This window comes from Corvus kubaryi, unplaced genomic scaffold (assembly GCF_017639235.1).
Source record: "Corvus kubaryi isolate FWS band 111438036 unplaced genomic scaffold, C.kubaryi_AGA036_p1.0 65383, whole genome shotgun sequence".
Classification (NCBI taxonomy): domain Eukaryota; kingdom Metazoa; phylum Chordata; class Aves; order Passeriformes; family Corvidae; genus Corvus; species Corvus kubaryi.
This window is the reverse complement of record NW_024581964.1, coordinates 93,148-107,995: the sequence shown is the minus strand read 5'-3', so window position 1 is coordinate 107,995 and position 14,848 is coordinate 93,148.

Below are 14,848 nucleotides of genomic sequence, written 5' to 3'. Positions count from 1 at the left end.
TCAAGGTTCACAGAACATCAAGCAGGACACAATCTACAAAGAAAAAGCAGAACAAAAACACAGACTGAGATGAGAGGTGGGAAAGTCACCTGCCCCAAGCTGAGTGCAAGCCCTAAGGTATGGCTGGTACATAGGCCTTTTTTAAACTCTCACCCTTGCTGTGCCTGCAGGACATCAGGCGTTTAGGCATCACTATTATTTTAACAAATGGAGTAGTTCTGCGTTTGAGTGATGGAATGTGAGCCATATTGGCTCCCCACAGGTAGAAGGAAAATACTACTGGTCCTACTTATATGCCAGTTAAACATCTGGAATCACTGTGGATGAAGAAAAGAAAACTTACACATGAGGGTTGGAGCTGGGATTTTGAAAAGTGAAAATCTAAATATTTAAAATTTTGCTTTCAATTGTGTTTTTAGTTTCATTCTCTCCTTTCTTCTTGTATATATAAATTATTTGTTTCATTTGAAGTACGCATAAACTGACCCCATACAGAAATGTAACAATCAGATCCTACCATTCTATTCAGGTAGGTAGTTTCATCCATTTTTTTTGTGTGTCTTTGATGTAGGACACCATACAGAGGCTAGCTGCTGGGCTGTAACTGCATGTTATTTACCCCAAACTTTCTGTGTGAAGGGTGGGTAGCAAATGCAGGACATCGCACATAGCTCCAGGCTGGCTTTTATGTGTGAAATCTTCGTAGGATTCCTCTGATTCTTACAAACACAGTGATGTCTTCTCTTTGAAAGAAAAGTGTCTCAAAAAACTAAACTGTTGAATTTAATCCTGTCAAAGAAAAGGCAAACATCTGAGAACCACAAAGCTGGGATTTTGACTCATGGTGTGAAGCTAGATGTATTTGGACATAGGTCTGTATTCTTTCCCATTTTTTTTCAGGATGTAAGGATATCCTGAAGTACACGAATGGAAGTAATGTGGTTGACATAACAGTAAAAAAAGGGTTTTGTTCCCACTGCATGCTAGCTCTTGCAACAGCTTGGATGTAAGCTTTCATTTCCTGTGGCACTAGGAAATGTGTATGTTCAGTGGGGATCAACAGGCAGAATTATTCAAGGGAGACAGTGTGCTTCAGTAGTTGCAGCAGGGAACTTTGAAAGGTCCTGGCCTGGTTTCAGCATCTTTCTGGGTCGTTCTTTCCCTTTGTGACCTTAGATGACTCACTTGACCTTAGTCAAACAGCTGCAAAGGCAGGTAAAGGAGCCCCACACTGCAGAGGAGGTAACTAAATTGAGAGTCCCCGGAGAAACAACTGCTCTATTTTGAACTGACAGCATTTGAGATTTATGGATGGAAAAAGTATTGAAAGGTAAATCACTTCTAGTATCTGATTATGAAGCAGTGGCCATATATTCTCCTTCATGGATCATTTCAAAGTCCACATTGACAGCATTAGCTGTTGTGCCCTTCATGTGTATGGACTTAAGCTGCCTAAACGATGATGAGTTAGCTAACAAAGATAACAAGTATTTAAGCAAGATAAATTCTCTCCCAGCTGAACTCTGATGGTCAACAAATAGAGAGCCTGCAACACTTTAGTGCAGCTTTGCTAAGCCAGACGACGTGACAGAGCGTGCAGTGTCGGGCTCTGCAGGCCTCCGGTGCACTGCCAGACAGAAGGTGCAGCGAGCCAAGTGCATTCTGCTACCTGGGAAGAGGCCATGCCCACCAGAGGACAGGCTCAGCAGTGTCCCAGGGCAAATTACATAGCAAAAGTCACTGCTGGCATTGAATGAGCATGACTATTTGGAGGTTAATGCTGCTGTGTGTTCACTTTCCCCCACACATGATTTTTCCCTCATTATTTGGTTTTATTCACTAAAATAGTCTGACATAGTTACAGCCAAATATTCAATAAATATTAATTCTTCATTTAAAAAATCCATATTTTCCAATACCTAGTGCTGCCTCATGTCCTATGAAGCAAAACTGGAAATTGCTAGAATGAGGTGTGAAATACTCAAAAAGAATTTTTAAGTTGACCTGAATTAAGCCTTAATTTGGATACTATGACAATCTTTATCTCAGCTGACACAGGGTGTTGCTAGGAAAAGAGATTGTGTAACATTTATCTGGTGTCTCGAGTATAAACTCCCACTGATAGTGCTGGAATGATCACCTCTGGTGAGATTTAATATGAAAATTATATTTCTAAAATGTAGCCTCATTACTCTATACTTAGTTCAGGCAGGCAGAGAATTTCATAAGGTTTGCTGTGCACTTAAAAATTCTGGGAAGCAGTAGATATGATTACTGCACAAATAGAATTTTTTGACAGATTTTAAACCCATGTATTTTTAGGATTTTGTTGTTTATCTTATCTTTAGAATTATATCCACACAGTATTAACTTCTCAGTGTTTTAAGTGGGGAAAATCTTAAGGTGGTGTATTTTATCTTGTTTCTTGTTTGTTCATTTTATGATTACTTCTTGTACAATTAAATCTTAAGTTGTTTTTTTGACCACAGAGGACAAGATGATTGATAGAATTTACCTTCTTTGAAATCAAGCAATGGTTTAGTCCTGGATGGGAAGCCTGTGATGTATTATTACACATCTTAACCCAAACACCTTTTTATCATACAGTGAAATATTTTCACGGTTGCTGTACTGAATTTTACAGAATGTGTAGGGATGTATTTTTCTAGAGGAGCTGCATAAAAATACCATAGAATTCACACAGCAGTGCAGGAATATGGTTTGTTACATACAAAGTCACTGGAAGGGGTAAGTACGTGCTCATTTGAAATTGGATTTGTTGGGCCAAACAGAAATATATGTACATATGTTCATGCACACACACACAGACACACAAACACACGGACACACACAAATATGTAATTTGCTCAGATAACGTTCATTTGCTCAACTTAGCATAAAACTGATGCTTCTATTTCAGACACATCCTGGACTGAAGTAGTCAGGATCAGCAGTCATTTTTCAAAGCTAGTACTGGACAAACAGTAGTGCACAATATTAGGCTAAGCCCCAGTTAACTTTGGTCTTTGATTATGGTCGTTGGACATGGCTGCAGTGACCTTTTTATAAAGTAACAAATGCACTGATAGTGAACTGACCAAAGGGATAATCCAGACCATATGACATGCTCGGTATATAAAGTGGAGGGAAGGAGGAGGAAGGGGGAAATGTTTGGAGTGATCATTAAGACTTTTGAGGGACACAGGGTTTTCTAAAACCTAGTAAAAGCATTTTTTTTGGGAAGGATCCAGATAACAATCACACAGCTTATGAGGTAATAAACGTGCAGACAGACTGGCAACACCTGAAAGTTAAGGTTTTCTCCATACCCCAGTTTTATGAGAAAAAGTTTTGTTGATTAAATAATAAGTGTTAGACTAAGCAGAACTGGGCAAGACAATTTTGCTTGGTTTTGTCTCTAATTTTAAGCAAAAATATTGACATTTCTGAGTTGCAAGAAGACTTAAGTACTCTGTATAGCTTGTGATTGCAGTTCAGTGCAATTTGCTGTACAATGGTTGGAGTAGTTAGGGAGGGCATTAGCCCATAGCAGCCCCAGGTTGAGCTACATGAGAGTACAGCTGAACACAGGAGTGTTTATCAAATGAAAAAATGGCTCAAATTTTATGGGTAGTCTCTCCGCATGGGAGATGTCCAACTGAAAGGCATAGACCTCTATTTTTTTCTAGTTGCTCTGTGGAGATTGATCTCTTACAGGATTGGCCTACAGAAGTGATTTTCAAATGCTTCCTCGATGCTTGCATCCCTCACGATTTCTCACCTCGTCTCAACTCATCTCATCTCATCTGACCTCATCTTATGCTTCTGAATTATATACTTGCTTTCCAATCCTTGCAGCTGATATATATAAAAAAAAAGTAATCAAAATGTCGAAAATAAAACTACTGTAATGCTACTCACTGGCAAATATGTATGCCTGAGGAAGAACCGTATGCTTCAAATTTTATATATTACTGTGTGGAGGGTTAAAGGCACATTGTGTGGATGTGTTGTAATGTATGTCCAGAATATCTCTTTTCCCAGGATATCACTCCCATGCAAAAAAGTGCCTCCAGCCTCATGGCAGTGCCATATCTTTGTGTCTAATGGGAACTACAGACAAAATTGCCTTCAGCTGTATCAAAAATAGTACTGAAATATTTGGGTTGTCATAAGGCTTTCATTTACATGTATGTATTTTTTAATAATTTATTTCCAAAATAATGGTTAATCCTCGCTTTATGATTATTGATACAACAAAAACAGAGGCCAAATTAATTCCCATAATTCTCAAGAAGAATATTTATTTAAGATATTCCTTAAAGAATAACATTTCAGAATATGTTACAGAATTTCTACAAGGACTTTATGACGGAATGAGTCAGAGTAACAGGATCAGAGGCTTCCTTTAGGTTTCCATTAGTCATGTAGGTTGAAATTTGGAAGCTACATTGACCATCAACCAACATTTGCAATGAAATATGCAAAAAATACTTTTGTTTGTGAAAGCTGGGAGAGCTTCAGAAACATTTTCTTTTGTATTTATCTTCATTGCTTTGTTGCTTTTGGTTTCAGATGTTAAGCAGAAGTGGCTTGACAAACATATGTAGAGATATATGTGTGTGTATGTTTATGCATGCACAGGCACATATAGGTATATATATGCATTTTATTTTGAGCTATTTTGTAAAAAAGTCCTTTTTTTTTTTTTTTGTAGGTAAAATGTCTCTACTAGTGACTCGGGATGACTTTGAATAGTGTGATGTTTTAAGATGAGCTTCAGTTTTGCCCTCAAACATGTTCTTATGAAGATCACCAGAGCCACAACCCAACACTTTTCTTATTGTCCAAGTCAACAAAAGAAAGAAGTCTGAGGTTCCAAAAGGTTCATATTTTTGAAGTTCTGAATAAAATTGTTGGAGCTGTTGGTAATAATTTCTGCTTTTCTAGTATTTTTTTTCTTCATGTACTCTGAAACAAGAAGTATGAATTGCAGCTAATATAAGCTGAAGCAAATCAACTCTCACTATGTCTTGCAAAGTCAATTTATGTTCTGTATGTAGAGGGTATATGTTGCTATTTCACATTTTCTTAGTGAAATTATTTTAATGAGTTTGCTACTGAATATTTTAATTTTTTTTAAAAAAGCCCAATATCTCCAGTGAATATATCCATGAATTCCTATTTTTCATAATAGAATAGCATCAAGAAGCACAAAAATTTTTTTATAATTACATGAAAAACTGTTAGGAAGGTCCTTTGTAGTTTTTAGTTGTTTCAAATAATAAAATGATTTTGTTGACTTGCTATAAAGACATTTTGACATGAAAAATAATTTAATGAAAAAAATGTAGTTTTTATCAAAATCAAGTTTTATCAGAAATTACAAGAGACAATTTCCTGAGTACACCAGAAATATTTTTTTTTTTAAAAGCTGCAAGCATACTGTTTAACTGAATGTTTTTTAACATTTTCTACTCCTTTCAAATCTATTTTTCTCAGTGGAGAACCAGGAGAAAATGGCAGAACATAAGATATGGTTCTTACGAGGTAGACCTCCGGCAAATACTTTGACAGGCATTTTGAGGGCCCCATAGTACAGATTACACCTCCTTACGCTAAAAGTTTTTTAAATTCTGTGGCACAAAATTGTCTGATGTTGCATATTTTCAATAAATCAAAACCAGATAGTAACTTATTTGCTCTCTGCTAGGTCCTGGGAAAGACAAGAAAAAAGACGAATGTCTAGCCACTAACGAATGTTGTTTAAAGGAAAATGATTTCTACTGACATCATTAAGTCTGCAGAATTGTTTTTATAAGGGTACATACCTATGTCCTACCAATTTTTCCCCAGAAATATTTATGTGCAGAAAACCATGAAGTGTTAGAGCCTGTCTTGAGGAAATGGCCAGCTTTTTAAACATGCCATTGCATTTTCAGCATAGTTGCTTACCCTAAGTTAGCAAATGTAAATGTATATATGATAATTTACTGGACCTACTAGTTATCAGTTTCTAAGGGAAAGTTTATTATAAAATCAGTAAGAAAATTTGCATACATTGTGAAAAAGAAGAAAAAATTGTGATCTGAAAAGTGTATTTATCTAATTAATTAAAGTTTGATTTTACTCTTAATGGAAAATTATTTCACAGTCATAGGATTTGGTAAAGATCTATTTTGAATAATTAATTTAAAATGTTATTAGATTGGTCAGAATACCTGACTCATTATCAGCCAAAATCTGCCTTTCAACAGCTTTTGGGTTTTTTGTATCTATCTCAAAAAAAATTTCTGCATACAAACAAATTCAAGAATATGAATATATATAAATAATGCAGGTGTTCATGAAAATATATTTTAAAATGGAATAAATATCACATGAATATAGCTATTCATGGAAGCAAAGTAGCAGGAAATTAAGGAATGTTATTCTGGGTCTAGAATTAAACATCATTGATTGTCCAGGCCAAATTTCTGTATACCCATTCCTCATTTTCACCTTCCATTATATAGCTTTTATTTCTCGTGAAATTAAGTCAGATTCACTCTGGTATTTACTGATACTGTATAATCTGTGAGCCTAGTGTTCTATAAAAATAGTTAAGGAACTTTTAAAGGAAACCACAAGTATTTCAAAATCTGTTTACTGTAAGGCTGGATGTTTGTTTAATTCTTTACACACTGCAGTTATTTTTTCTTATGATGAACGCAAATAATTAACATAATACACTCCTCAACCTATACCTGGACACCCAGCATTTAAATTTCATGGTTGATGAATAAAATGGTTGTTGAGACACAGAACAAAAGTGGGATGGGTACAGTCTTTAATATTCTTGTAATAAGGCAGTCACAGATCTAATCTTGTTGCTGATTACATTTTAATGGGATTTGTCCAAGAACATTAGAAACAGGAACTGGCTGGAAACTTCCCGAGACATTTCCTTAATCAAAATAGCTATGTGTTGTGAAAACTCAGAGCCTTCCAAGTGGATGCCTTCACAGATGAAGGGGAGGATGCATGTTGACAAGAAACACTAATTACAGGGCAGCCAAGTGGCCCAGGCACAACTTTGGGATGTTCACTACCTACTTTGCCTCTGTGTGAAACACATTTCATCAGAGAACAGTAACCATGTCTCTGTGGGCTACTCTAATCTCCCTCAAAAACATCCATTGCTGTTTTTCATGAATGATAGCAACCCAGAAAAAACGCACCTGTTCAAGCAGGTGGTTTACGCTAGAAGTGGGGACATGAGATAAATGCAGATTTTAAATTAATATCCCAGCCACTGTGCCACTGATTTCATCTGGGAGTATCTCTCTTTCTTGCATATCTCTGGGACTGCACACAGAAAACTAATAAAAAATTAAAAATGAGAAATCAAATACTAGATTCCTCACCAGCCCTAATAGGAACTTGCATTTCCATAGAAGTTTTGAAGCCCTTAAACACAAGGGAAACTAACAAGATCAGCAGGAAACACTCAACTCCTTGAAATGTGTTCATTTTGCAGCAACACAGATTTCCAGCTGGAATGTCCCTGATAATAATTAATTTCCCTCTACAACACTGTTTTCATTCCCTTGCTGGGAAGAGCACTACAAAGCCTGGCTCTGTTGTAGCATCTGGGAACAAAAACATGACCCTACCACTTTTCACTGCCTCTTTCTCAAAACTAAACTCAGGTGGAAATTTCACTCCATGTGTATTGTTTTGATTAATGAGATGATATCAGGTCCAGGGCTAAATACACTGTAGTGTTCATAAAGCGTTTGATTTACTGGAACTCTTTTTCTCCTGATGATTAATACAAGTGCAATGGACTGCCATTCCCAATTGTTTTGTCATATCTTTGCTACAGAACCAGAGCCTGTGTTGGAACTGAGACTCACTTTAATTATTGAATTAATACAATTTCATGGTTGATATGGTTCCTTCTCACCTCTGGGCTTTATATTTACTGGTCTTCTGTGACCTTTTTCCCCATTGGTGCAAGGAGAAATTAATGTATTTGCTTGTTGCTCATGCATTACTATCCATAACAATCCCAAATTAAATTTTACCCAAATAAACAGTCTTGCATCAAAACTTTTCCCTACAGTTCCTTATACATTTAAAAATAAGCAAGACATCTTTCTTTTCACTGTTGCAGACATACATTTATATTGCAGAATAATCACAACAAAACTATCTGTTATCTGTTAGAGTTTTATGTTAATTTCTTGAAAACTGATGGTCCAGATTACTGAGGCATAGGAAATGCCCTGGCCCATCCCTGAGCGTCACTGTGCTATAACCTGTTCAACCAAAATAGAAGCCACAGTTTAGATTGCAGAGCATTAAATTATTCAGAATGTTTAGATATCCAGAATATTTAAGCCTTCATCTAACACGTTTTCTTTATCATTAGGCCTGCATTCAGATATGTCTGTTTAGAATTAAAAAAAGAACATTGTCACCTGTGGTGGCAGAGATTCCCGCCAGCTGCAGTAAAAGAAATTTGAGCAGAGGGGTGGTTGTTCTTGTCTTTTGAAATGATGCCCACTCTTTTCAAAGGCCTCACAGTGGGACAGGCTGAGATTTAGCACTGAGAAACTTATGCTGGATATGTGACAGCTTATCACTTCCTTGCACCCCGTCATCTTTAAGCCATCTGAGGTAATCTCCTATCAGGGTGATAAGCTTGGCTAAGAAGGCAATACATTGCAGAAAAGATAAAGTCATACTTATGGAAAACTGAAAATGTGTGATTATAAAATCATGCAAATTAGCCATAAAAATAAAGCATTGAACCAGAACCTTCCTCGCTAAAATGTCTTCCTTTGTTCTCATTGACTTTCTTGTTCCCTATTGCACCATAATTGTTATTTCATTATCATGATTTTTTTTTCTCTTCAAATTTAAGAGAGATGACTACTTTTTCATCAGCTGACCTGGAAGAACATGAAAATAGCATAGCAATTAACCTATGGAGAAATGAAGAGTAATTCAATAACATAATGATATGGGAGGAAGTGGAATATGCTGGTAATATGTAAAGCATTTTTTTAGAAAGACCATCATCATCAACAAGGTCTTTAGCTATTTTCTCACATGTAGGATATTTAGGGTAGTAGGCGTAGTGAAGGGATGAGTTTTTCTTCCCCACCCAAAACTGTTCAGTATGGTATGACCCCATTCTGTTAGTAATTTCAGTGAAACTACAGGTACATTTTTAGCAAGGAAACTGTTATGTGAATAACTTAATGTTCATCTGGCACATGAAGGAAACAAAGGGAAAGAGAGATTTATTATGGTAGATTCATACTTAAAAAATTAATTACCTCACAATCCTTTACTCTCCAAAATTCCAAATTCAGACAGATTAGGTTGTGACTATGAGAGCTTTATGCTCATTTACTTACTAGTAGAATTATTTTGCAGATGGAAATGTTCAGGGCTAGACAGCATTCTCTACAGTGTTTACTTAGGGGAATATTTAATTTTTCACAGGAGTTATCCTTTGGAGTTATATGTCATTGAACTTCCTCCAGGAAGAGGGATTTCACATTTGAGTAACAGTTGCCAAGTTTGGTTCTGTGTTTGTCTTGAACTTGTTGAGCTTAATACAAGGGAGACACACCACACTGTGTCAGTACAACCGAGCCTCAGGTAGCCTTGTTGATGCAGGAAATCCACATTTTGTATATTCTTTCTTTCAGAATACATATTGAAAGTACATTTTTATAAATGGATCTTGTACAATAGGGTATGTTTTCAGAGCCAACAAAGACCTTGGGAAAGTTGATGTTTTGCTATTATTAACTAATCAAGAAACTGTACTCCCTGCTCATTTTTCTATGCAATGAACCATAATTATTTTGTTGTTGGGTAATGTTTAATTGTTATGGTACATTACCTGATCACAAATTAAAAGGAATTTCATTGGAATCTGCAGTCATGGTATTTTAAGATTTTTTAATTGAAGGAACTTATTAAACTTTCCAGGTTGGGTGGTTTATTTAATATATATATCACAGCAAACCAATCATATTCTAAACATTTAGATTAATGACAAGAATATTAACAAAGATATATGAGCCTATGATAATATACATTTGCTTGTATATCCATGTGATAATTACTGAAGATCCAACACATGGATTTTTCTGGAAAATATTAAAAGAAACCCTGTGAGTATATGAAATTAAGAAGATTCAGATCCAGCTGGAAAAGGGTTGCAGGAAGGATGATGAAAAAGAAAACTGTTTGGGGACAAAACTATCACATCACTTGCGTCTATTTCAACTAAGAAAGCAAGAGTTTCTCTCCTGTCCCAGTTTAAAATTTTTAGTTAAGCAATTTTATACTGTATGAAATAGACCAATGACTTTTTCAACTGCCTTCTATTGCCTGTTGTCTTGTGTTAGCCAAGCCCAATAAAACACCCTATCAAATCATCACTTTAAAGTACTGTGTATTTAATAGGATGTTGTAAATTCTACCTACATAGTGGCTGCATTCGGAAGAACCAGCAGGCTAAGGGAAGAGCTAATTAACCTCCATTTGGCATGTCTGCAATTTTCTGTCCCGTTCTGGGACAGAAAAAATATCAGCAATCTGGATAGAGTCTGGTGAAGGGACATTTACGGGCAGTTTGGGTGCCAAAAAACTTAACATACAAGAGACACTGAAGGAACAAGACTTGCTTAACCTGGAGTACAGAAGCAAAAGGAGACATTAACTTGAATCTTCCACTCAGTAAAAGAGGACTGTAGAGAAGAATCCAAGCTCTTTTCAGAGGCCCACACAGAAAAGACAAGAGGCAAGAGACACAAACTGCAGCTAGTGAAACTCTGATTACACATAATTTCTGCCCAGAGGCTGCCCTCTGGAGATGAATCTCCAAAGAAAGGAATGTATCTCAAATATGCCTTTGCAACTATTTTTTGTCCATCAGGAAAAGAACTATTTGTGTCACACTCCTTTATAGCAAAGGTGTGCACAGATGACTGCTATTGCCTGCTCATTTTAGTGGAGTTGGATGGCCTTTTCCCTGTTAATATAAAGAAAATCTTAAATTTGTTGTCTAAAAGTGACTGGAAACACTTTACTAGAAAATTATAATCCTCAATAGGTTGGCAGACTGTCAGATCTATATCACTATACGAGGCATAATCTTATTTTCATCAACATTTTATCATTCATTAAAAAGAATAATGAACAACCTGTATTTTTTTGATTTTAAGATATCATTCCTTTTTGTGTGTGTGTGTGTGTGTTTCTGGGCCAGAATCTCGGGTTACTGCAATAGTGAGTAGGTAAGCTTATTTTTTCTCTCTGAATTGTTTTCAAGATTTCTCTACTTGATTTTACAAGATTGTATTTGCATCCCTATTGTGCAAACCAAAAACTGGAAAGAAAATATGTTAAAGAGGATGCAGGTACTGATTCAGTTTTGTCATTTATGAAGTGCCAACACATCTGAATCCAAATAAATGAGCCCATAATTCAGATCTCTTGCTCCCTAGTCACACTAGATAAGTATCTATGGACCTTAAATCTTCCAGACACATGCAGTCTTGTATTCAAGCATACAGACAAAACTTTAGTTCAAATATCCTGTTGACTTAGCTTAGTCAAGATCCGGAAACTGTTTCTCTCCCTAAATCCCCTGATTCATTTGTCATGCTCTGAGCATGACCACGGGAGCAGGTTATTCACAGGATAAATTTCATGCCCCTTTTAACTTTTCCACAGCAGCACGGAGCACTGACCCAGCTGGTACGTGACCCAGCTTCAGCTCTTTTTCAATGTCAAAAAAGTTTGGCCCAGCATTCCTGCTCTCATCAATATCCTACTAACTCCTAGAAAAAAAAAACAAAACCAAACCAATTCTCTACCTTTGGATTAATGCTGTGTCTGTTTACAGAAATTGTATGAAGTCTAATTCCAGCCTATTTCTAAGGACCCTTCAGTAGAAAATTGAGAAGTTAATTGCATGTTGTCCTCTGTGGGCTGTTTCTCAATTTCATCCTTTTGTACTTATATTTCAGATGCTCATGTGAACCAGTCACTTTGGATCTTCTTTAGAAGTCATAATGAAGCCTTCACACCTGGCACAAGATCCAAGCTTCCCGTCTCTTGGCCTTGGGAACTTAGAATATATTCCATCCCATGCTTTTTAAAGAGCCCAGCTCTGTTGCTGGTTCTAGCTTCTATCCTTGAGCCAGGAGGCCAGCTGACAGATGGTAATGCAGGCTGAGGTTTCCTTGAACTCCTTTTTCCTTTGTCTTTGCCACATTTGAAATTGCATTTCAATGCCCTTCATGCACATGTTCCCTGTATTTTGGGGTGTAACTTCATGCTGATGGCAGTAGCAAAAGATTAGTGTATTTTTCAAGGCTCTTGAATTATATATATATATATATATATATATATATTACTACAGATATCAATTAGGTTTCTTCGTAAAGAGAATACCTGCACAAAAAGCAATTTTCTCTCCTCGTATTCTACATTGCACTAGATATTGCTGAAGTTATTGGTGTCTGAATAACATTTTTCTCCCTCATTACACCACATCTCAGCTTGGTGGTGCAATGAATTCACACTCCTGTATTTATGGCTTCACATTCCTAACCGCAGAAACAATCAGTAGTAGCACAAACTCAGTGCTGGGGCTTTACTTAAGATCTAGCTGGTAACGCAGACAAGGACTGAAGGGAAAGGTCTCTATTACAGCAGAAATTATTTGAAAAAAAGAAATGACTATGTGAAATGATGATAAAGAGCCTTCTAAACACTGGGAGATTATATGTCTTTTTTTCTTTCACCCACAATCACATATTTTAATTATTTTGGGTAACACTTAGACAAAGCTTATTTTAACAGGAGTTCAAGGTGTTGGCTGTGATGCCTTTCCATTTAATTAGGAAGAAAAAGAAGGAAAAAAAAGGTGTGTTGTGAGGTGGAGGGAAAGCAAATCCTTGTACGAGGCTCTGTCACCTGGCCAAATCATCAGCTCTGTGTGCAGTTCGTTAGCTCTAGGGCATATAGTAATACCACTACATCTGTTTCATCTGCCCTGCAAGGATTGATAAATCAAGCTACAAAGATGAGGGAGAAAAGGGAGATCTGCTGGTTAACCAGAGGTATAATTTTGTGTTTTGCAACGATTGGCAGAAAGCACATGGAATGTCCACCAGAAAGACTGGATGAAGTTGTCTCCTGTTTCCTACTGCTGATTGTAAAAGAGAGGCTGAGTTTCCCTGGACCTGTAACTATAACTTTCCATCTGGAAAAAAGCCCTCTGATGGGAACAGGAGTATTTACACTGCTCTGAATGGAGCTTGAACTGAGACTTGCTGACTGTAGGAGTCACTACATGCTGTGCTCATGAATTCGCCAACACTCTCATTACATCTTGTTTGATCTCTACTCAAATTTCCTTATACACTGTCTGAAGAAGTTACCCTCAAATTTGGTCCAAAGTTAGCAGCTGCAGTGGCTGGCTCCCAGTGCTGCGATCCAGTGGGCTGCAGTTGTCTGTACATAACTGCAGCCAGACTGCAGTAACCCATAAAGGCAATAGCCACAGCAGGAAATGCTTTCTCTGCTTCTTCCTGCCAAAAGAGTTGGATGTGGCAACAAGCTGGGATGGGAATGTTTTTTACAGCTCCTTCTCCTGCCCCCTTTCCTCACCCCTCCAGCTGCATCCTGCAGAAAAGATGTCCCTTCTTTCCCAAGAGCATCCATAGGCATTGAGACAAGCAGTCACTGAGAAATATGGCAGCAGGATGATGCTGACAAGCCATGAACAGGCGAGGCGTGCCTCCCTTCTCGCCCTTCACGTGTTCTCAGGGCCAAGAGTTCACTTTGTCTTTGAGGTGATCTTGTGAAGGAGGAAATAATTGCTGAGGAAGAAGCAAGTAGGGAGAGACGGAAGAATCTTAGGACAATCATTTTCATAAACAGTGCCACATTACTTAAGACATTTTCAGAAAGTATTTTTAATGTATGATTAATTTTTGTCTCATATTCCTTCAATCATGCTCCAAATTATGGACTTCAAAGAATTCCACGATTTAGACACCTATGGGAAGGGATGGCATTTGATCAAGGTTTTTTTCTAAAGATAATGATGACTTTTAAATTTTGTGCAGGCATGTTGTTGTGGGGAAGACATCATCAGAAAGCTACAGATATGCATACCTCTGTGAGCATCAAGAGCCATCAGAATATTTCAAAATAAAATAGAATGGGATTCACATAAAACTGAACAGTCTCTGTTTGAATCACTATTCGGAGGTTACCCAACCCCTCATAACTCTGTTGATTCCACCTTGATGACATCCTTGATTACTGTCATGCTGCAAAGGCTGCCTGTATCCTACATGCTTTTGATTGTAGTGGTATTATGAGCACCATATGAATTCGCACTAAGCAGGGAGTAAGAGATTATTGCTGCCAGAAACTGATCTCAGACACTGAAGGAAAACAAACTGTTATTTTCCCATTGAAGCAGTACTTCCTTTTTCCTTCATATGCTTTGTACACTGTTTTATTCATTGCGTAAATACAAGTGCAAGAAGTGCTACATAAAGTATATTACACTTGCTAAACTTTAAACCATGCTAAAACATCCTTGAAGCACTGCATCATGGACTGAAAGATATGTCTCCAACAACTCTCATTATTCATGGATCATTGATATGATAGACCCTAATGGCTTCCTCAAAGCCATTACAATGTGCTATATAAATGCAAGGCCTTAATCCATGGATCATTGGCATGATAAAATGCAACATTCGTTCAAAACCCTTGCAGTCTGTCAAGTGACTGCATACTATTAGAGATCTTT